Raw genomic sequence first — 9,423 nt, forward strand, 5'->3', positions numbered from 1 at the left:
TTTTCAATTATATTTTAATCAAAATCAGTGGATGACAGACTCGATTTTTATGTGTTTTACCTCGATAGGGTACCCACGAATGATTAATGCGTTAAGTAGAGGCTCGTGTAATTGGAGAATTAGGGCGTGGTTACAGGACAATAAACAGGATGTCAGGTTACCGACCTAACCTGATGCAATATGAGGTCACCCATAATTGTATAGTATATACCTTGTACTGTAAACTCTTCTCTCATTTGCAGTGAAGATAGGGTGAGGGATTAGTGGTCCCGATGCATTGTCAGATCACCTATTGTCGAGGGTTGGGAATTAGTGAGTTTCATGACCTAAAGATGTTTTGAATAAAAACATTACAATTTAAGCTCGTTAAAATCTGATTTCGGCTTAATTCGTATGTGTTTTTTCCTTCGAAAATGAATTAAACAATATGAATTTCTCATGAATCTGAAATATCCATGCAGTCCGGAAAAGTTTATTATTATTATAAGAATATATTATGAAATAGATTTAGAGGAATGAATTATAGGAATAAAATAAGTGGGAGTCATAAAACAATCAGGCCCTGGTGAGTAAAATTGGTTACTCAGGATGTAAAGGCCTGGGACTTTGGGATATAAATCCCTTGCCAGCCTAATCAGGATCTTATAAAAGGAAAGTCAAGAACCATGGGTTTCCAAGGGGTAACAAACAACCGTTAGAGATTGACATCTCTTTACTACGAAAATTATCACAATAATTGACACCACTCACACAACTATCAAATGAACAATGACGGGAGTCAAACAATTAATGGAGTCAAACAATTAAGGGAGTCAACAATTACGGGAGTTAAACAATTAATGGATATTTCCTAAGGCGGCAGCCCGGTGTTTTTTTTTTTTTAGTTTAACAAATTTATTGGCAGAGCTTGTAGTACAGTTTGCCTATTCTGAGTAATTCAGTCAGGTCTTGACACTGAGGGTGGTATCACTTCTCACTGTCACGCAGGACAGAGGTTCACACACAAAGAAATACATCATATTCATTAACAACTATAAATGTATATAGGTCAGGTTCATATGGATAATGTCACTGTTCACTGCCATGCAGGACAGAGGTTCGTACACAAAGAGTTGCATCATATTCATTGACAGTACATATACATATATGTAAACACATACACATATACATGTACACGTACATATACATGCACACACGCACACATACATACATACATATACGTCGGTCAGATTCATGTGGGTAATGTCACTTTTCACTGCCATACAGGACAGAGGTTCGTACACAAAGAATGCATCATATTCATTGACACTATATATAGGTCAGATTCATGTGGGTAATGCCACTGTTCACTGCCACGCAGGACAGAGGTTCGTACACAAAGAAGGAAATACATCACATTCACCAGCAGCATATATAGGTCAGTGGATCACATACATTGGAGTCATATTCTAATTGAAGACTAATCAGTGTGGGCTAGCAAATTTGGGATAAACAGCAAGAATGTCCTCAAGCACACCTGATTCAATGAAGTAATTACATAGTTCAAGATACAGTAAGTCAGGTGGCCTGAAGTCTTTGACAGTGTCACATTCAATAATATAGTGTTCAAGTGTATGCTTCAAAGGTTTATCACAAAGTTTACATGCTGAGTGTTCCGGTATGGGTACAGCGTTACTAACTTGCCAGATGTGTCTGTATCCTAGCCTAATTCTGGCCACGACTACATCACATTGTCTGGTTCTGTCCTTATGCTGGCCATACCGGTACCTCTTGTTGCAAAATTTGTCATATTTACTAATGGTACAACTGTCAGGTCTCTCTGCATTTCTCACTTCTTCTAGATCAGAGTTCATGATTCTGACTTGAATGTTTTTAATTACAGCATTGGACAGACCAAGGTCGCGGTCAACATTTTCTTTCTTACATGCCTCATTGGCCAGTCTATCAGCATGGTCATGATACCTGATTCCAACATGGGACGGAATCCACACAAATTCGATACGAAAGTTGTTCTCATTGGCAGTTATCACATTCCTTTTAATATCACATGCAACTTTAGACATAGAGCCTGACGGGCTGTTCATTGATTTCAAAGCACTTTGAGAGTCACAGAATATCACCCCACCTCCATTTTCTTTGAGGTAGTCTGTGGCTAAGTAGATTCCAGTTAGTTCAGTTTGTGTTGTGCTGGCCCAGTTGTTCAGCCTTTGTTTGTTTGACACTATCATCTCTTTTTCTTTATATATTACAATTGCACAGCCTGTTCTACCTGTGTTTGTCTGCACAGAACCATCAGTAAAAGCATAACATTCAATTGATTTAATACTCTCTATGTGTCTGTTAATAGTTTCTAGTGTGACACATCTCACCACATCGGTGTTTAACATTTGCTTACTACCAACAGGAGTGTAATTAATAGGAACTGATATGTCCAGCCAAGGAGGAATGGCATTAATAGGTTCGTCTGGGGTGATTGGGACATTCAGTTTCAGGAGATCTGCAACACTTTTATGAAGCCACGCCCCAGAGAGTCTTTTGTGAAAGGTTGGCGAGATGGTCGGGATTACTTAGATAGAACATCAACTCAGTTTGAGTTGTAGTTTGAGAACTATTGTTCTTCAAAACTTTGACACAAAACATGGTATTAAGTAGGGCTATCCTCTTAGATAGGGAGGGCAGTCCGAGCTCTTTCCTCATGTTTACAATTCTGGTTGATTTTGGGCAACCTAGGATGATGCGCATGGCTTCATTTTGCACTACCTCAAGGCTGTCGAGTTGTTTAGGCGGAATAGTCACAAGATGGAGAGCATGATAGTCAACTACAGAACGAATGAAGTGAAGATAGAAAGTACGAGCATAGGTGATGTTAATTCCATAGCCCTTGCCAACAAGGGTTCTGAGGGGTTTAATGCGCTGCATTAGTTTGTCACGAAGGTTGCTGACAAAGTTTGCATCATTCACACAAATTCCAAGATATTTATAGGAGCTACATAGTTCCAAGGGCATGCTGTTAATGTCATAGTCAAGAGGCAGAGGGTGAGCAGGACGAGGATTGAGGACCCTCGTCTTGTCAACAGATATTATGAGACCGCATTCAACAGTTCTCCGAGCAAATACATCCAGCAAGGCTTGGAGCCTGAGTTTGGTTTGTGTCATAATGCAGATATCATCAGCATAGCATATTACGGCTTCGTTTGGCTGAACTGGAATGTCAGCAATAAGCTTGTGCATCAGTATATTAAAGAGCATAGGACTTAACACTCCTCCCTGAGGCGTGCCCAGCTCAAATGATCTCATTCTGGTACTTTTAACTCCCCTAAACAGAACACTGGCATACCTGTTGGACAGATAACCCTTTATCCATGTCAGGAGGTTACCTTGTATGCCAAAATTAGCTAGTTGCTCAAGTATAATGTCTCTATTAGCTACATCAAAGGCTGATTTAAAGCCTATGAAGGCTGTTTGTGTCTTATCTTTTGAGTGAACAAGATATTCTGCAAAGCATGTCTGTGTGCTACGCCCGGGCATGAACCCGTACAGATTAGGGGCGAGTTTGTCTTTGACTTGAAACATGAGACGGTTTAGAACAACTCTTTCAAGGACTTTACACATACAGGATGTAAGTGAAATTGGCCTGAAGTTTGGAGAATTAGCTTTAGGGATTGGAACTATGTTTCCATGAGTCCATGTCTTAGGCAGAATACCCTGTGTGAGGCTCATTTGATACAGGTCAAGCAGTGGATGGTTAGGGATCTCATTCAACAATCTCAGGGTGTTATAGGTTATGCCATCCTCACCAGGGGAGGATGACTCGCCTTTCATTAGTGCTGTTGTTAGTTCGTGGTGCGTTATAGGAAACTGGTCGGTAAGGTCTGGTGAGGAACAGGCTATTTCAATATTGAAACCCCTATTAATGTGTGAGGTGTTAAGATATTGTTGTATGTCAGGAGGCAGGGAAGTGATTCGTGACACACTAGACCATTGGTCTAATAGCATGTCAGCATATTCTGCAGGGCTGTGATGAAGCTGGACTGGGGTGGGTGACTTGGTAATGGCTCTAATTTTCTTCCACATTTCTGCTAGGGTGGGGGCCCGACGGGTAAGGTGGCCGGTTTGACTCGGTCTATGCTGACGGTGTCATGTCTGCCATTCCGGATAATCGTCAGGAACTTTGCTGAACGGGTAACCACCTGGAAGGGTCCATCGTAGGGGCGTTGTAATGGGTTGCGATGAGCATCACGCCTGACGAAAACATACTTGGCTGTGAGTAGTGCAGGAGGGATGTGTTCAGGGCGCCGAGGAGGCTGGCGTGGAGCAGTAGCTCTGAATGCAGAAACTGCTTGTCGTAGCTTTTGGAGTAAGTCGTCACGAACGGCTGGAGTGGTTTGGTGAGGATCAGGAGGGAGTGAGAAATCCCCGGGTAGCCGAAGGGGCTCGCCTAGTGTAAGATCTGCTGGGCTACAGTCCATATCCTCCTTGTGTGACGCACGGATGCCGAGGAGCACTAAGGGAAGCGCATCAGTCCAGCTGTAAGGGTCGTGCTGTGCCTTGAGTGCGTCCTTCAGCTGCCGGTGAAAACGCTCTGCCATGCCGTTGGCTTGAGGGTGGTATGCTGTAGTGCGTTGTCTAGACGTGCCGAGGAACTGTAGGAGGTGCTGCCAGGTCTTCGTCCTTCTCTTGAGCCGCGGCTAGCTGCCCATAATCAATGGGTGGAGATGAGGGAAGAATGTTGGATATACAACGAGAGAGGGCGTCGGCGATCTCGTTGTGGCTGCCTTTAATGTGTTGGACGTCGCTGGAGAACTCTGAGATGTAAGCCAAGTGGCGCAGGACACGAGGTGTATGTGACTGGGAAGCTGAAGCGAAGGCGTGGACGAGGGGCTTGTGATCAGTGAAGATGGTGAACTGACGGGCCTCGAGGAAGTGCTGGAAATGTTTGACAGCCAGGTATATGGCCAGGAGTTCTCGATCAAAGGCGCTGTACTTGAGGTGTGGTGGTTGAAGCCGTTGTGAGAAGAAAGCAACGGGCATGAGAATTCCGTTGATCTCCTGCTGTAAGACGGCGCCCACTGCAGTAGAAGAAGCGTCTGTTGTGAGAGTGGTCCGGGCGTTAGGTGCGGGGTGGGCCAGGAGGGTGAGGCGTGTAATGTGCTGTTTGATAGTGGTGAATGCCGTGGCAGCCTCTTGAGTCCACACGAGAGACTTGTGAGACTTCTTTGGGCGTCCCTTGAGAAGGTCGTGTAGGGGGGCTAGGACGGTGGCAGCTTTGTCAATGAAGCGGTGGTAGTAGTTGACTAAACCCAGGAATTCTCGGAGTTTCTTCGCCGTTTCAGGTTTGGGGAACTCCTTAATCGCAGTTATCTTCTGTGGTAGGGGTTGTATGCCACTGGGCGAGACTCTGTGACCGAGGAAATCGATGGCCGAGGTTCCAAAGACGTACTTAGCAGGATGAACTTTCATGTTGTTGTTCTGCAGGCGTTGGAGAAGGAGTTGTAGGTGGTGGCGGTGCTCGGCAGGCGTTGAAGATGCGACGAGGATGTCGTCAATGTAGACGGTGACAAAGTCGAGGTCGCGAAGCATATGGTCCATGTACCTCTGGAAAGTCTGTGCTGCATTGCGTAAGCCAAAACTCATGAAAGTGTACTCGAAGAGTTCAAACGGAGTGGTGATGGCTGTCTTCTGGGTATCTGCAGGTGCTACTGGGATCTGGTGGAAGGCACGCTCCAAGTCGATCTTCGAGAAGATAGTCTTGCCATGAAGTTTGTGGTGAAAGTCCTGGACATGCGGAATAGGGTACCTGTCAGGTTTGGTGACGAGATTCAGGGCTCTTAGTCGCCACACACCCTCCACTCGCCGGGTGTTTGCTGGGAACCATGTGAAGAGGCGATGCCCAGGGACTCCTTGAAGGGCGAATGATGCCGTCTTGCAGTAGTTTGTTGAATTCTACTTTGGCTGTGTTCAGGAGCTCAGGGCGCAGGCGGCGAGGGCGTGAAAAGACTGGTGGTCCTTTGGTTTCGATGTGGTGGAAAATTCCGGATGTAGGTGGTGGGGGTAGGGAGACTCGGGGTGAGAAAAGCTCCTTGAATTCGTCGAGCAGGGAGGAGAACTCGTTGGAAGGCGCAAGACAGGTGATAGTGTCGGTGTGTCTGGCACGAGAACCCTGGATCTTGCATGCTATAGGCTCATGGATGAGGCATAGATGACTTGGTTTGACGCCGAGCTTGTGGAAGGTGAGGAAGTCGAAACCAAGGATGGGTTGAGACACGTCTGCTATCACGAATAACCAACGCAGAGTCTTGGGCAGACCGAGGTCTAAGGCGAGGGTGAGTACGCCGTAGGAGGCGATGGGGGTACCGTTGGCAGCGAACAGGTCATAAGAGGGTTGCTTTGACTTGTCTTGTAGTGAGGGAGGGATGAGGCTGACCGATGAACCTGTGTCGATGAGGAACTTCTTGCCAGAGGTGCGGTCGGTGACGTGCAGTAATGAGACGCCTGAAGGGACAGAGGCTGAGGCGTCTACCAGCCTCCGGTGTTGCTGTTTCCCGAATAGGTGCAATAGGGCTCAGTTTCGAGCATTGCGGCCGAAAGTCTGGTGATACCAGCAGAGGGTATATTTGTTGTGCTGGGGGCTGGCTGCTGTGCGTCGGAACTTGTAGGGCGTGGTGCGTGAGTCAGGAACTGGCACAGCAGCGGGTAAGGAGGAGCAGAACTGCTCAATGGTGTCCATCCTGCGATTCAAGGTTTGTAACAGGTCCTTGATATCTTGTGAGGTATTGCTCGGCTGAGGGGTGTTGACCTGGCTTACAAGTTCGGTGGTAGGTACTGGTGTGACCGTGGCAGCAAGGGGTGCAGCAGCGCACTCGTTGAAAATTCTGTCTGCCGCGGTTGCATATATTTCTGGTGTCGTAGAGTAATCTACTGCGGACAGGATGTTGCGTACTTCTGTGGGTAGCTTTTGTGCGTGAAGCTGGCGCAGGATAGAGTCAGGAAGTCTGTCTGTGTACCGGGAGTTCACCCTGCACATCTCTTCCCAGAGAAGTCCCGGAGTTGAGTTTCCAAGGGAGATGGAAAATAGGTTCTGCAGGAGATTGGAGCGGGTCCGTTGGTAATGCGTTTTTAAGGCATCCCGCAGAGTGGCGAATTTGTTGTTCTCTGGAGGGTTGGAGATGGTCTGTGAGACTTGTGTGGCGACTTCAGTGGGCAAGGAGCAGAGCAGGGCGCCGTACTTTTGCCCGTCTGTAGCTGTAGAGCCGATGAGAGCTGCTTCGACATGAACTAACCAGTCCTCTACGTTGTGGTTGAAGGTTGGTAGAGAGATCCGTCCGTCCATTCTTGCGGGAGTATATCGCACCTGTTAGGGAAGGATGAGGGATGGGTGCTTGTTCCGACCCCCTTCCGTGTTCACAATCTCCTGGGAGGGAGGGAGGTGACACTGCCCCCTGGGTGGGGAGGTGTCGCTGTTGATTTCAGGTGCTGGAGGCGACCCCGCAGTGTTGCTGTTGGCATCACTGAGTGGGACCGCTTTTGTGGGTGGAGGCAGGCTCCCAGGGGAACCTGGATGCCAGGCCGTCACACCCTCCTCCCTGCACCTGTAACACTGCCTCCTGGGTGGGGAGGTGTAGCTGTTGATTTCAGGCGTTGGCGGCGACCATGTAGCGTTGGCGTTGGCGTCACTGAGTGTGACCGCTATTGTGGGTGGAGGCGGGCTCCCAAGGCAACCTGGATGCCAGGCCGTCACACCCTTCTTCCTGCATCTGGCACACTGCCACTCAAATGGGGAGTCCTGCTCTCTTCCGTCCTGAGAGGCACCTTCCTTGATGGGGCAGCTGCTTGTGCTATGCATTCCTGCGCAGTAGCCGCAGGTGGCTGGCTTGTGACAGTATTTCGCCACATGATTGACCCCAAAGCAGTTGTAGCACACCACAGGGGGAGGAATCCACCGACTGATGTTACTAGGGGTACCGTACGTGCTGCCAAAGAAGCTGTACTTCTCAGGAGGTGGTTCCTTCCTTTTCCAAACAATGATGATCCTACTAAGTTGTGCACCATCCTTATAGAGCCTTCTTGCACTGTGGACGCCCTGGAGTGACAGAGCTCTCTTGGGGGGAATACCCTTGGGGAATTGGGTGACAAGGTATTCCTTCATTTTTTGAGGTCGAACAGGTTCATCTCGCTTAATAAGCTGTATTGAGCCGACCTTACCATCAATGAAGCGTTGGATAGCTTCTGTCTCCTCTCGGCCTACATAGACAAAACGAGGGGTGTTACCTGGCACGACAACATTCAGCTTAGCCATGCCATAATCCTTATTCAGGGCAGTCAACCAATTAATCTTCATCAAATTGGTTGCGTTCTCGGGGAAGGCAAGGCGCATGTACTTAGCCCGGGGAGCAATGGGAGGGGGGCGGGGGGATGCCCCTATTGGCTCTCCTCTGCTTCCTTCCCTGGGTCCTCATCTTGCGTTTCTGCTGACGTGTCTGAAACTTCTGAAAGCCAGCTTCAGTGTCGCTATGACTGTCCTCTTCATCTTCTTCATCAAGGACATAGGCAGAGCGCCGCCCAGCGATGACTCCTGCCATGGTTAGATTTAGATGGAATCTAGGTCATATACACTGGGGCACAGAGGCGACATGTAGGCCAGCGATGTCCTTGAGGCGTAAACCCTCTTATAGGACAAGGGGAGAGGGGAGCCTGACATCAACGGTGTGAGGGTAGGAGGGCCTCCTGGGAGCGGAGGGAGTGTGGTGTCGGGGGACTAAGGTAACAGGAGTATTCTCAGTTTATAAGCACTTTTATTACACTTCACTTGTTCTTAATAGTAACTCTGTTTTTCTGACGGCACAACACCTCAGACCATCCTCACTTGGTTCGTCGAGACCCTACATTAAGTGTCCGTTACTATGGTGGGGGTGGGGGCGACCGCATGGGCAGCACTCTCGGCCCCATAGGGGCGATAGTCTCGGGACCACCCCTGTCAAAGCAGGCCTAACGACACTGACCTTGGCGCCGAGCCTCCTCATTATCCCACCACTGACCCAGCACGGGTCACCACTCACTTGGAGAACGCCGGTGAACACACGGAATATTTACAATTTATGCCGTAGGGGATGAGGAGAAACCTTGCGTGGCATTCCGTTGACGCAGTGGTCCGCTCTCAGGGGGAAGGTCCAGGGCAGCTTCCTCACTTGGCGCTGGCGTTGGTGGGCGATGTCTAGCCACATGGGAGAGACGCCAGGGCACGGACTGTGGATAGGGCGTGGAGGAAGTGGGGATGACGTGGCAGCCGCGGTAGGAGCTGGAGCAGGTGTCCGGAGGTTAACAGCCGAATAGTGAAGGTCTGGGGAATCAGCCCACGAGCCCCAGGAGCCACAGATGAGCACACAACCAGAATTTGAACGAACAGCGGGGTGCAAGTACAGCTGT

This window comes from Homarus americanus, unplaced genomic scaffold (assembly GCF_018991925.1).
Source record: "Homarus americanus isolate GMGI-L3 unplaced genomic scaffold, GMGI_Hamer_2.0 scaffold16894, whole genome shotgun sequence".
Classification (NCBI taxonomy): Eukaryota; Metazoa; Arthropoda; class Malacostraca; order Decapoda; family Nephropidae; genus Homarus; species Homarus americanus.